Source organism: Lygodium microphyllum, chromosome 30 (genome assembly GCF_053477565.2).
Source record: "Lygodium microphyllum isolate KBCC chromosome 30, Lygodium_microphyllum_v1.1.10, whole genome shotgun sequence".
NCBI classification, from domain to species: Eukaryota; Viridiplantae; Streptophyta; class Polypodiopsida; order Schizaeales; family Lygodiaceae; genus Lygodium; species Lygodium microphyllum.
In genome coordinates, this window is record NC_141164.1 from 4227576 (window position 1) to 4242944 (window position 15369).

Genomic DNA, 15369 nt, shown 5'->3' on the forward strand with positions numbered 1-15369 from the left:
AAAGAAAAAGGAAGAAAGAACAAGAGAGAAAGAGAGAGGGAACACTAGAAGAGAAAGGCCCTATAGATGCGCACTGTACACGCGAAATAGGGGGCATGTTTATAAGTGCGTATATCAACGCGTCTATTCACGCTAGTATACAAAACGCGTCTATATACCCGCGTTTATAAACGCGCCTATAGATGCGAAAATAAACGCACATATTTTTCATTTCTCATAAAGTCCCTAAATATGACCAAACATCTTAACAGCTAGTATTTGTTTGAATACATTACCAACTTTACTTCTTTCTCAGTATTACAAATATACATCCAATCATTCAAAGCTAATTATATATGCTACAATGAATGATCGATCTCATCTTCAATGAGATTGTGTAATATTTCCGTTGAAAATATTTCTAACCCGTATGCAAGGGAATGTCGGCATTGATTAAACAGACGGTGCAATTGTACAATCTCTATCGGCATGAACATGACAAAAGAAAGAATAACCCGTTTAGTTACATAGGAACTTCCTCTTGGTAGGAGGCCAAAAAGATAATATTTGAATTATGGTAAATTTTTTTACCCCCTCTTTCCCCCAGCCGACAGTCGTGCTGGAGGAGAGGGAGGAAGGAGCTTATGAGTCAACATAGGAGCTCGAAACCATGGGGGGGTTGTATACCCATGCATTAGGCCGTGTGGGGGGAGGGGAGGTCCCTATGCCTTGCCTATAAAACCTTATGGGAGGGAGGGAGGAAGGACGGTAACGTTGCGGGTTGAGAGATGGGGGGAAGGCATGAATACTGCGCCAGTAGAGGGAAGGGAATAGGTTGGTCGTGAGGAGAACAGTCCCGATGTTAAGAGGGAGGTATCTGTCGATTCGCTGTGACGGAAGGAGGAGAGTGGCCGAGGCCATGTAACGCTGCTCCCAGCTTCCGCTAGATCGCCACTGACTGTATTATCTAGTATCCATCATTCGATCCCGTTGCCACGTAATGAAGCTCCTTAGAAGCTTCTAAGAGGGCTTTCATAAGTCCCCTTTCCAAGTGATTTTTTTTTCACCCCCTTTCTCCTTGAATTTCAGCCCTTTTTTTTTCCCCCTTGGGCCCCCAAAAGCCCACCTTGGGCCGAGATTTAAGCACCCCTTCTTGTGGAAATCTCCACTTAAGTTTCTATTACTTGCGGGTTCCTTTTATTTTAAAAAAAGCCCTTTCTATTGGCCTTCCCGAGTGGGCTCTTATACCTCGGAAATTAGGCTTTTTAACCTTGCATTCCCAATAAAAACCTAGTTGGGTTTAAGCCCTTTTTTTTTCCATTGGATCCTCTTAAATCCACTTTACCCTCGGCTTCTTTTAAAGCGCTTCCTATGGACTCTTATAAAGCCATTTTATCTCGAGATTTTTCCATCCATTCCCTTGCTTTCCCTAGCCAGTTTTAAAGCCTTTCATAGCATTCTCCTAGGGCTATTTAACCTGGGTTCCTTTTAAATCCTCCCCACACAAATAGCCATTTTAGTAATTCTGTGGATTTCCTCCTCACACGTTATCTTAACAGCCCTTCCTAGGGACTTTTATAAACCCTTTCCAAAGAGATCTTTATAACCTGGATTTCTAAGCTACCTTTTCCTCCCTTTTTCATACCACAAAGCTATTTTCTTTTCCCTCTTTCCGTGTAGACAATTCGCACCCCCCGGAGCTTCTACGAAAGGAAGGGAAAATTCATAAGTTCAATTTCTAAGGTTTGATTCTGAAGGGCGGTGGAATCACAAAGGTAGTTTCGCGTGCGTAGGAGACGGCCAACATCATAAATCTGCGTCCAAGGTAGAAAGGCCGAATTCGCGATGGCCCTAAGAAGGCACAAGGTGCAACCGCAGAAGGATCATCTCTTAACATCCATGTGGAAATTTTACCACAAGTTCGGGTTCTTCTTCCTAATTTTGATTTACGTCGTTATAATTCAATTGTGCATGGATCATTTATGGAGATAGGATGCATTTCTTGATTAAAATACTTTGACTAATTTAAAAGAAATAGGCCACGATGGAAGAATTCGGTCATTGGTATTTTTGCAATGAAATGAACAAAGAAAGAGCATAAGAACTCTATGTATTCCTAGCAAGTGGGTTTTATGCATTGCAAAGTAATGAACTTAGATTAACTAGTGTCTATCTTTACAAGTCAAAATAATGATAGTACACTTGGATTATGCATGGAAGGAATAGATCACATTATTGAACATCTTTTCTTCGAAATGATTCTTTAAAGAAGGTTGCTAACAATCATAGGAAATTGCTAGTCATGGAAATGACTTTGGGCTGCATGAAGAAGATTAAACTCTAGGCAAATGGCATAAATCTCGTATCAACTACATAGTTGTTAGAAAAAGGCTACATGGTTCAATCATAAAGCCCTAAAGCTTAGTAGCAGGAGCCTTGATTGCATGTACAAAAGGATCAGTTGGAATTATGCTTAACATATGCTTTGATCTTAACAAAAAAAGTTAGGGTTTGTAGATCGACTCATACGTAAGCAATGAATCATGTATAGTATCGTAATTATCTTCAAGAATACACAAGTTGGCTTAAACCTAAATACCTAAATACCACAAAGGGACTCATTTAGAAATAGTTAATTCAATGCAACGTAGCCCAAGGAACTGTCTAGGGTTAGCCCGATGAAGACATTTACCTAATCGCACGCATTGCCAAAAACTGAAACTCCTATACCCTAAATACTTGCCCACATTCACGAAATGTAGGGACTGTAGGACATACTTGCAAGAAGTGATCTAGGGTTTTCCTAAGAATCTCTCGCTAAAAAGATGGAACTCGAAACCCTAGGATTGACAAGTCGGCCTAATGCCATCAGGAACAGATTATTTCGTGACTCCATTCGATGGGTAAATAGTCCCATAATTGATGCGACACTTGTGTATCAAGTTGTAGAGTCGCATGATCTTGTGATTTGATCACAAGGAAATGGAAAATTCCTCGGAGTGAGATTGGCAGAATCTTACGTAAGTTATCTTGCAAGAGGATGAATAATCGTCCTAATATAGTATCTTTCTGGGGTAAAGATAATTGCTTGGAAGCAAAGGACAAGCCAATAAATTGGAATAACATATGAACTTAAGGTATTGATCAAGTCGAGTTAATAGGGTACGCCCTAACCCAGGATATAGGGGATCTTGCCAAGTCAGAAGTAATCCTGGATCGAGTGCTGGATGCATTCGGAAAGAAGGATTCACTCCTTAGTAGTTGGCCAACAATAACGACCAATGGAAATGATTGTGCTTGTTACAGATTTAAGAGCACTGTTTTGCTTTGTTTGATCAAAGAATTAAAGGATAAATGGATATCTAATGCTTCAGGTTGAAGGCCTGAAGGGAGAGGCAGCTTCAGTTACCCCCGGCTACTTGCCTGACCCTAACCAAGGGGGTTGTTAACCGCGCCGGGAAAGTGGACCGAACTCGCAGCGAGAGGTCTCTCCGTTGAGCGCTACTTGGAGCAGGAGGACGCTTGGGTGCCAGGGGGCTCTGGCCGCCGTATACTCCACGCACTATGCATACACACAGATCAGCTGATGCATAGGGATCAGCTGAAGTACATGGATCGGCGGAAGCATGTGCATCTGCAGAAGCACGTGTATCGAGTGCGGTAGAGGGTAGTGCCCGTCGACGGAGGAGGGAGAGTCATGCGGGAGGACGAGGAGGTCAAGGGCTTTGTGGGGATTGCCTAGGAGGTGGCTCTCGATCACCCTCATCGGGAAATGAGAGAGATAAGCCTCCACAAATGTACTACTCTGTCCTACTGATGTTGGTGGTATCTTGCATGACTCTGAGGGGAGGGAAGTGATAGTCTACTTGAGGAGTGTCATGCATGCCACATACAAAGATTGCATGATTCCCTTCAAGCACCAAAAAAATGGTTTGTGGCAAGAGGTGCTGCGGGCAGTACATAGAAGGTACCCTAATCCCGAGAATTCACGATTCTCAGATGATTGGGGACGGTGTCAAAGGTAAGAGACGCACTTCATAACAAGAGGTCTTACCTTATGACGCGCGCCAAGGAGTCACTGCAGAGACAAGAGCAGGGGCGCCCTGGATATGGCCAACCACCCAATTGCCACTGCAAGGAGTGGAAAGAGGCCAAGAAGAGAGCAGCAGAGAAAAGGACAAGTTGCCAGCATGCAGAGGCGCGATGTATCCAGGGCAACCATGGGATCGTCGCATTATGGATCAGGTGGCAGGGAGTCATGGGAGGTTGAGTTTGTAAGTATTATTTGATTTTTTTAAAAATTAAATTTTGTAATTTGTTTCACTTCATTATATAGTGTGTTCTAATACGTTGTATGTTCAAATTGTTTTGTAGTATCATATTGTTGGTAGGATGCCTACTCCTAGAGAGGTAGGCTACCATCGAGGTCATAACTAGGCGTCCACTTGGCAGTATTTCTACAAGGAGGAACTCATCACGGAGGAGCAATATAATCGTGCCATGAGGATTCCACAACTAGAATATGTATGTTTTATTTTTTACATGAAAAGTATAGGTAACTCTAATTTATTGTTTGTAATGGTATTTATATACCTTAATCCTTTGTGTAGGCGAACCCTGATGCAATTGAGGATAGCGAACGAGGGACTAGCAGTAGCGGTAGCGGCAACGGCAGCAGCACAGCCAATGGTGGTGGTAGCGACGATGATGTCTCTTCTGAGGAGATGTAGAGGAGCCCCATGCATGCATGCCTCCCCTTGGCTTGTAGTTTTCATTTTTGATATGTATTACTTTCAGCTAGTGCTTGTGACCATGACCATGCTTGAGGTCACAAGCACTAGAACTCATCATGTAAAAATATTTCATCTATATATATGAAATTTCGTATTCTACATACATTGTTTTGTTTTCAGTACAAAAATCTTCAAAATAATCTTTCTCTGTTTTTCCTAAGCATACAATTTGATGTTGATGGGGGGGAAAAAAACCAGAGAATGCTCTCTGGGTTTTTTTTCATGCCTCTGTTTTGCGTGTCTATCAGTGTGTCTAAATTGCAAGATAAATGCACATCTATTCTCGTCAAAAACTTGCAGAGTAAACACTTTTTTAGACACGCATATACACGCATGTATAGACGCACAATATGAATATATCCACTTTTTTATAAATATGATTATATATTTACGTAGCACTTCAATATGCGCGTTTATATGGGCATGTAACTTTGACTATAAGCGTGCTTTTAGATGCAAAATTTTAGACGCAGCAGTAGACGTGGTAGTAAATGCGCCCGAAATTTTTTAACACAGTTCAAATATTGCGTCTACAAGTGCGTCTATGGAGCCTTTTTGTTATAGTGGAATAAACATAAAATATAATAAAGAAAGAGAGAAATAGAGAGAGAGAGAGGGAGAGAGAGAGGAGAATGAATGAGAAAACACAAGGGGATAGAGAAAAACAAAGAGAGGGTTTGTTCTTGTTCTTTAATTTCTTTTTTTAATAAAAAAATGATATACATTCAGGAAGAAAGAGAGGAAATGAGATAAGAAATGAGAGAGGGCGGAGAATGTGGTGCATTGAGGGAGAACAATAGGAAACGAGAGAGGGAGAAGAAGAAAGGAAAATGACGAGAGAACGAGAGAGAGAGAGAGAGAATAAACATGAAAGATAACAAAGAAATGGAAAGAGAGAGAGAGGGAGGGAGGGAGGGAGGGAGGAGAATGAGTGAGAAAACATAAGGGGGTGGAGAGAAACAAAGTGAGGGGCAACAAAGAAAGAGAGAGAGAGAAAGAAGGATAGGAAATAAGAGAGGGAGAAGAAGAAAGGAAGAGGGAGAGAAATGGCCATTGCATCTGCTGTACTCTCATGTTCTGAAACTGTTGAGCAATATATGAAAGGTGGGACGGTGGTGGTGGTGGTGGTGGTGGTGGTGGTGGTGGTGGTAGTAGTAGTAGTAGTAGTAGTAGAGAGAGAGAGAGAGAGAGAGAGAGAGAAGTTTTGTTAAAGGTGCACCTTGGGTGTGTATGAGTCTTCAGAAAGGCGCGGAAGGCCTGTGTCTCCAGGCCCGGGAAAGTGAAAAAGAGATTGGAATTGGAGATGAATGGATGGTTTTCTTAGCATGCTTTGCGCTAACTCCTCCTACACTCTGCATATTGAGTCACACACAAAGGAAAAAAGGTGGCAAGGTCCAGTGCAATACCACGAGATGAAAGGAAGAGGGAGAGAAATGGCCATTGCATCTGCTGTACTCTCATGTTCTGAAACTGTTGAGCAATATATGAAAGGTGGGACGGTGGTGGTGGTGGTGGTGGTGGTGGTGGTGGTGGTGGTGGTGGTGGTGGTGGTGGTGGTGGTCGTAGTAGTAGTAGTAGTAGTAGTAGTAGTAGTAGTAGTAGTAGTAGTAGTAGTAGTAGTAGTAGTAGTAGTAGTAGTAGTAGTAGTAGTAGAGGGAGAGAGAGAGAGAGAGAGAGAGAGAGAGAAGTTTTGTTAAAGGTGCACCTTGGGTGTGTATGAGTCTTCAGAAAGGCGCGGAAGGCCTGTGTCTCCAGGCCCGGGAAAGTGAAAAAGAGATTGGAATTGGAGATGAATGGATGGTTTTCTTAGCATGCTTTGCGCTAACTCCTCCTACACTCTGCATATTGAGTCACACACAAAGGAAAAAAGGTGGCAAGGTCCAGTGCAATACCACGAGATGAAAGGAAGAGGGAGAGAAATGGCCATTGCATCTGCTGTACTCTCATGTTCTGAAACTGTTGAGCAATATATGAAAGGTGGGACGGTGGTGGTAGTGGTGGTAGTGGTGGTAGTGGTAGTGGTGGTAGTGGTAGTAGTGGTAGTAGTGGTAGTAGTGGTAGTAGTAGTAGTAGTAGTAGTAGTAGTAGTAGTAGTAGTAGTAGTAGTAGTAGTAGTAGTAGTAGTAGTAGTAGTAGTAGTAGTAGTAGAGGGAGAGAGAGAGAGAGAGAGAGAGAGAGAGAAGTTTTGTTAAAGGTGCACCTTGGGTGTGTATGAGTCTTCAGAAAGGCGCGGAAGGCCTGTGTCTCCAGGCCCGGGAAAGTGAAAAAGAGATTGGAATTGGAGATGAACGGATGGTTTTCTTAGCATGCTTTGCGCTAACTCCTCCTACACTCTGCATATTGAGTCACACACAAAGGAAAAAAGGTGGCAAGGTCCAGTGCAATACCACGAGATGGGAAACACTCTGACGTAGGGTAGCTAGTCCCTCGCCCCCATGCATAGCATATTAGACTTTACATACTATAGATCCACCCGTAAGGGGGTGGAGAGAAACAAAGAGAGGGGTAACAAAGAAAGAGAGAGAGAGAGAGAGAGAGAGAGAGAGAGAGAGAGAGAGAGATATATATATATATATATAAAATAAAAGAGGGAGAATAAGAAAGGAAGAGGAAGAAAGAATGAGAAAGAGAGAATAAACATGAAAGATAAAGAAAACATGAAAGAGAAAGGGGAGAGAACATAAAACGAAGAGCACAAAGAAATGTGTAAAGAAAGGAGGAGAAACAAAGAAAGGGGGAGAAAACCAAGACTTTAGTTGACATTAATTTTGTTGAGTTACAAGAGAAGAAATCCATTCTCAAACAATTTAAGAAAGAAAAAGAGAATGAGAAAAATAACAAATAGTTTATCGATACGTAGACCAAATGGAAAACGATGAAGGTCATGATATTCAATATCATGAGGCATATCTTAATCCACATGTCCCCTGTCCTTGCTCTCAATGCAAGCTGGCAATTAGACGAAAACGTCGATTGTCTATAGAACACATATGGTGCTTCGGTGAGTTTCAATCGGAGATCATTGATCAGGCGATCTCAAACTTTGAGAAAATGGTAAGAAAAGTGTATATCAATCATGCATTGTATTCACAAACTAATTGAATATCATATACAAAAATATTAGATGTGGCCATAAAATTTATTATAGGGAGGTGACATCTCATCCCAAGGAGGAGTGTACCTATTGCAGCTAGTTAGAAGAGTTTGTGGGCGTTCGATGGATGGAGTGCCTAAGCCAATCCACCACTTAGAAGGCACTATCCAACTATACTGTCAATAGCAGAGGAGACAATCAGCATTTTAGACTTTCCTACAATCTTGGAGCCTGAGATGGGGGCAATGATCGATGCATCCATACCATTATATGATGGGTGCTGAGTATCTCACTTGAAGACACTGCTTGCACTTCTAAGTGTGCAAGAAAAATACGAGTGGAGCGATGTAAGTGTGACCGAGTTGTTCAGATACCTTTTACATATGCTTCATTGATTTCTTTTTGGCACCATTATAAAAAACAATTGTGCTTTTTCAAGGTGTTTTATGATTTCTTTTCAAGTTGCTAAAGTATCATATTTTACCACTTGTAAATACCATGCTTGAGTCTCATGATGATGCGTGACATGTTTTAATAAAGCTTGGCATGGACTACAACAACATCCATGCATGTGTCGACAATTGCGTGCTGTTTCGAGGAGAATACGAGACTATGGAGACATGTCCAAAGTATGGTGCTCACAGGTATCGATAGGACTTGCCAACCATCCCTCAGAAAGTTCTTAAACACTTTTCACTTATCCCTCATATACATCACATGTTTTGTACGTCGAGCTTGGCGAGCTTGACAACGTGGCATGCGCAAAATAGATCCACAGATGGAGTCCAACAAATATTAGCCAATTCATGTGCATTGAGCCACATTGACTCTACCTTTCCAAGCTTTGCACGAGAGCTAAGGAATCTTCAGCTTGGTCTAGCTATGGATGGTGTGAACCCATTCGGTCTCTGCTCAACTTTTTACAGTGTGTGGCCTCTAGTCCTTGTTAACTACAACATCTCACCATGGCTTTCTACGAAGAAAGGACACCTTGCTCATTCCTAGCCGCCATAAAGTTAAGAATATGGACATCTATCTCCGTCCATTAGTCGATGAGCTAAGATATTGTGGGAGGAGGGGATCACCGTGGAAGATCTAAGCAAGCTCGATGGTCGACGGTCCGCTACGAGCCATTCTTATGTGGACCATGTATGACTTTTTGGGATTCGGGGAGTGCTCAGGTAAGTAGGTTTCCATTCTCGTTGGTAATATCTATCATAGCTTGTTAAAGTTTGTATTCACAGGATATAGATGTTGGGACAGGTCTGGTTACCTTAGGTTATCATGCATGTCCATTGTGTGGGCCACAGTTAGACTCCTGAAGGTCATGAACCATAAAAAAGATAGTATATCAAGGACACATTACTTTCTTGTCAAAGGGTCATAAATTGAGGGAAGATTTTCTTGGATGACCTCCAATACAAATGAATGCCCAAGGCTAGTACGAGTTGAAAATGGTCCATTCAGAGTCAGATTCAAATGGAATGCGACAGTTCTCACTTTCCTATAAGTTGCCATATTGGGCCCACTTACAGATCAACCACTTGCTAGATCCCATGCATATTTTCAAGAATGCGGGTAGCTTACTATGGAACCACATCACAAGAAAGAGAGATACTACAGGGACACGAATGTATTTGAAGGAGGAACGGAAGATGGAGGTGCTTTGGTCGCACTTGAGTGCTAATGGTCGCTTACAACTACCTTGCGCTTCTTGGGTTTTGTCCACTAAAGAAGAGCACTTTGTGAAGCAAATTATCAGGTCTATTCGCACTCCGATGGGTATGATGCATTCTCTCAGATTCACATTTTCTAAAGACAACCAATTATCAGGGCTAAAATACCATGATTGGCATAAGATATGTCAAGTTTGTACTACAAATGGATTGTAAGTGGCCTACATATTTTTCTATTTGGAGTGTAGTCGTTGTTTATAATGCTTCTTCATTTGTGGCAATTTGTACTACCGATCACGATCGCAGGATGCCTCACTCCAGAAATACATGGGGCAATTTATAGGTTATCAAATTTAGTGCAATGGATCTCATAGAAGGAGATCAATACATCCTCTATTGAATTCGCAAGGCGGGGAGCAGTGGAGAGGGTCTATCTCTTTGAGAAGTACCTACCCACAAGCATGCTCACGATACAAACCCACCTCTTGGTGCATCTTGTAGATGAAGTAGAGATTGTGGGACCTATCCATACACGATGGATATTCTTCTTGGAGCACTTTATGAAAACCCTGAAGGGCTTTGTGCAACAACGAGCTCGACCAGAAGGTAGCATGGCTGAAGGTTGGTTGGTGTTCGAGGCGTTAATGTATATCTCACAGTGGCTACCAACGGTGGATTCAGACAACAATATGCTATGGTTGTTGAAGAATGATGATAGATTGACTGGAGATGTGGTGGTTGGAAATGGGGTAGAAAAAGGATGGATGTTGTAATGGAGGAAAAAGTGAATCATTTTTGTATGTTGCACCATGCCTTCATGGAGATGTGGCTTGCTAGATACGAGTAAGCCAGAAAAGATCGAGAAGAAGCACGATCAGAATTTTGAGGTAGTACCTGCCATCGACCGATTGGATATCTCAAGGGCATGGAGGAGATACCATGTTTTATGTCTATGCGATGGTTGCATGGAGCTTTGATCGCAGCCTCTCGCGAAGGGGTGGAGGTCTCTACTGAGGAGTGGAAATTCTCAAGGGAATGTAGTCCAAAGGTGACCACATGTTTTATAAGCTGTCGTATATAGATTTTATATGTGATAACTAATTAACCGTTTCAATATACAATACAAAATATAAAGTGCGACATGGTCACACTGACGACATTTTTGTGTGGAGCGTATCAACAAAATGCTATCCACAACGGATTGTGGTACTATGGCAAAGTTCTAGCAAGAGAGCCGGCAGTGAGCCATGGATCCAAACACTGTTATAGAAGAGATGGAGTATTTTGAGAAGTAGTTCAAAGTGGTACTGGAAGGAGCGAGGGCAACTGTTTGACGAGGTTCATTTGGATTTCTCGAAATAGATTTCAAAAAATAGATGAATTTGTGCAACACATTTGTATTGCCAGCCCATTGTGAACATGTGCATGAACTCATATTTTTTAAAATTTTATTACGACATGGTATATGTCACAAATATTAGATCTCTATTGTATGTGATTTTGAATAGGTAATTTTCTATCCAAACCCTCGACAACCTCGATGGTGGTATGTTATACATTCAGCTTCCCGAAGTGTGAGAGTATATGATGAAAGCAATGTTCCCATCGTAGATGAGGACAATATGCAAATAGAGGGATCGACATTGCAAGGGGTGGAGGCCGGCCAAAGCTTAGAGCATGTAGAGAAGGCAAAATCGGGTAACAATGATGGAAAGACAAGAGGCCAAGATTTCTTTGAGAACGAGGTAGACTCATCCTTTTGTGGTGACCTTTCTATCGACCTTCCGGTATATATGGAGTTGTGTCAAGAGATTGACATGGGACTATGGGCTATGTTATACTTGGAGCATCCACCTACTCAATTCGTTGATGAATCACTTATAAGGGTACTCTAGAATATGCATTTTAAATAATATCATTTTTTAAAGAGTTATATTATCATGCTTTGCTTGAATCTTTATATTGATTATGCTAATATCAATTGTTGTGTGTGCAAGTGACCTTTGTGGATAATTGGATAGCACGATGAGTCGAGGGATGAGCGACGAGGAGCTATAGGAGATCTTCACATGTATGTCTCTAGATCAGATGCCTCAATTCAGAGATATGGCAGACCAGGAGATGTCTTGGACACCATCAGGCTGTTCCGTTAGATCTACTTCGGCACGTTATGATGCTTCAATTTCCAGTAGACGAGGTCGATGCTTGAGACCAAAGAAGTGATTCTAGGAGATGCTGCGGAGACGTGGATGTGGTGAGCCCGTGTTCTACTCGAGATACAGATGCTACTCCCTGCTCTCGTTCAAGTTCGAGAGAGGGTGGCTTGGGTGTTTATTGTGGAGGTACCAACACAGTGTCTCCGTCTCGTCGTTCTGCTAGAGTTACATCACTTATGGGATTTGTCACACCTGTGGAGACATCTACTCTAGTCACTCCTAGCCGCTCGCAGGTGGCACCCCTATGGGTGCTACTCCAAGAGATAGCACCTCCATGGGTACACCAGATGTATAAGTGTCTCCTCGTGGATATGCCCAAGAGTGTGGTCGCAAGTGGGGTCACAAGTGGGAGAGGACACATCTTAGACATATCTCAGAGGGGTATGGATACCTTGTAGATGATATGACATGAGCCGTCATCGTGAATGATGAGGAGAGGAGGGTGATGGCTCGTATGAGAGAGTTGTGCTAATAAGTTTTTTGGCACAATGTCTTGGATCATTGGAAGAACATATCAGAGGGAAGAAATGACTAATAGTATCATCCTTGCATGAGGAGTTTCCAGTACCCACCACTGTAATAGATAGGTTTTTCTCCACAAGCTAGATGATGGAGTGTATGTGTGTGTACATGTCACACAAACCATCGAATGCATGCAAGGCACTTAAGAGTGGGGCCTCAAAGCCCAAGTAGCTAGATGCAAATGACTGGCACCGACTCAGGGAGGAGGCTATAGATTCTCCAGGACGTTAGAGATAGCAGTGCAAGGCAGCGAGGGCATGATTGGAGGCAGGAATGGTCCATCATCTTGGGAGTGGCAAATACAAGACTTACCTAGAGAGGAATTTGTACGTTTTTCCTTTATTTTTATCGCTTATTTTTTTGCAATATCGCTCGTACTGACAATCGTTTTTTTAACAGTTGTATTTTTTTTCTTTGTAGCACTCCATTACAAACCGCGATCCCACGGGCCTAGAGAATCAATATGCAAAGAGACATGGTCTCACTGCATTGATCGATAGATTGTATACACACAGTGGCCCAGTACGTTACTCATCTTTCTTGTCCATAGTTACTAATTTTAATTAAAATACATTATTGTATGGTGTAATCATGTGTAGTTTTTATTTTTTTGCAGAGTCCATTCAATGCTCCTTTGCGGCGGGACGAGCTTTCGGATGGCGAGGATCTATAGCTCGCACTTGGATCTGTGGAGCGCACATCCTCTTCTTTTTTGGTCTAGTGATTTATGTAGGCATTTTCTATGCACTATGTTATTATCATCCTTTGTATCTTGCCATGATTCCATGAGCGCTTTCATTAAGTGAACTTGTATTTATTTTATGTATCCGTCTTGTGGGCTCAAGTACACTTTGCCTTCATTTTGATAGCCAATGTATACCTTACTGTAATCCTTTTGTATGGCCCAAATACAACACATAGTGCTACATCTGTCTTGCCACAATTTTTTTTTCTCTGTAACTGTGCGTCGCAAATGTTGAAGATCACGGATCTAGAGCATGGTAGCTATGGAGGTTAGAAGATGAGGACTATGTTCATGTTGTCATAGACAAAGAGGGACCGGCTATTACACAAGTGAATTAGGTTCCAAGATAGATTAGCTTGGACTCGTAAAGACAATCTTGTGTAATGAACTGACTGACACAGACAATATACTAAGTGAAAGTACAAAGCATCATAATATTGTATTCATTCCATAGTCAAGTACAATGCTTTATAGAAGTTGAGTTGTTCTATTCTCCTCACCGTGCATATAGGATTCATGGCATCTCTTCCTGGAGCATACATCATTTGTTATTTCTCAACACCCCCCTCAAATGATGAGTCCCTACACTTGCTAGATTTCCCCCCCTCTACATGATAACATAGCCTGAGAGACTAGCTCATAGGCAGTCTAGTCAAGTTAAAGCTTGAGACTTTACATATTTGGCAAGGGTTTTTACAAAGCAAATCTACTAAGGGAAACATAGAGATCCACTATGGGAACAAATCCCTTAGAACAATCTGTCGTATTTGTTGATGGTAGCGGAAACATCTTCTTCTTCTTCTTCTTCATTCATGAATTAACTTTGGTGGTGTTCATTCTACATATGCTGTGCTATTTTCTTGTGAAAACATTCACTAGCAATATGGCCAGTCTTACCACAATAATGACATGTCATCTGACTTTTGTTGTCAGTGTTGAATCCTTGACCTCTTCCTTTGGGTCCACCAGCTCCTTTGGTGTATAAGAGATTTTCCCTAGATGATGGTATACCATCTTTTGCATTCTTGTTCTTCTATTTATTCTCTTCATCAAGAAGAGAGTGTTCAATATCTTTAAGTGAGAGTCTAGGAACATTACTTAGTGTTGAAACAAGGTTCTCATATGGTTCATGATTAACACTGGTAAGAAGCACTGTTATTGCCTCATCCTCATCAATGGTCTTTTTAAGAGTTGCTAGCTGATTTTTAAGGCTCTTGAACTTATTGATGTGTATAGTCATAGATGAGCTATCTTTTACATCCAACTTATAAAACTACATAAGTAAATTTACCTTTGAGTTATTTGCTTGTGTACCAAAGATTTTGTCAAGTTCTTTCCATGCCTTCTTTGCATCCCTGATACTAGAGATGTGGTGTAATACATCATCTGATAAACCCTAGACAATAATACCTAGAACTTTGTTGTTCGTCTTCTTCCATGCCTTTGTTTTAGGCTAGTCTTCTGTAGCATCTTCCTCTTTAGCATTGTCATCTGCATCATCTTCCTCAAAGAGATCCCAAAGGTCTTTCCTCATGAGATGGTACATGTTTTTCTCCTTCCAGGCATGAAACCCTTCACCATTAAACTTTACTATCTACTCTAGTTCAATCATCTTAGTAGGAGGACTTACCACGCGAACTCTCGGGCAGTGTCTATCCTTTTACAAGAAGATTGAGATTTACACAGGATTTGATCAATGTGATTTTAAATCATTACACAAACTGAGGATAATCTTCAAAATAAGAATCAAAAGGTGAGTTACTTTTGAGTAAGCTGAAACTGAAGTGTTAAGAAACACTATTTGAGTATCAATAGATACTATGTCTTGAATGAAGACCTTGATGTTGATGCTTGGGTTTCTCAAAACTTCCTCTTGCTGAAGTCTTTGCTAGAGACTGAGTTCAAACTCAGATCAAGGTGGCAGGCACTGGAGTGAGAAAAATGAGAAGTTTTATGAGTTGTTAGTGTAAATGAGCTATGGTGGAGTTAGGGTTACACATATAGGCGACTAATTTTTCGATTGGTGCAGCTTGTAGGTTCATTCATATCACGAATCCTTTGATGAGGAAGAAGCTTATGACCCAAGATTCCAAATCCTTATGGTCGTCTTGGTAAGCATCATGTTGCGTGTAGAGAGTACCAACATACAAATAATCAGCACGGTGAATTTGATCAATGTTGGAGTCCATAAGCAACAATGTCCCACCATGATGTACCAGGCAGGAGCGCAAGGAGTTCAGGGATGTTTCTTCAGAGGAGAGCTTGGGGAAATATAGCGTATATGTGGAGATCCAGCTCCTCCAAGTAAGGTAGGTGCTTGTGTCCATTGACACAGATATGGTAA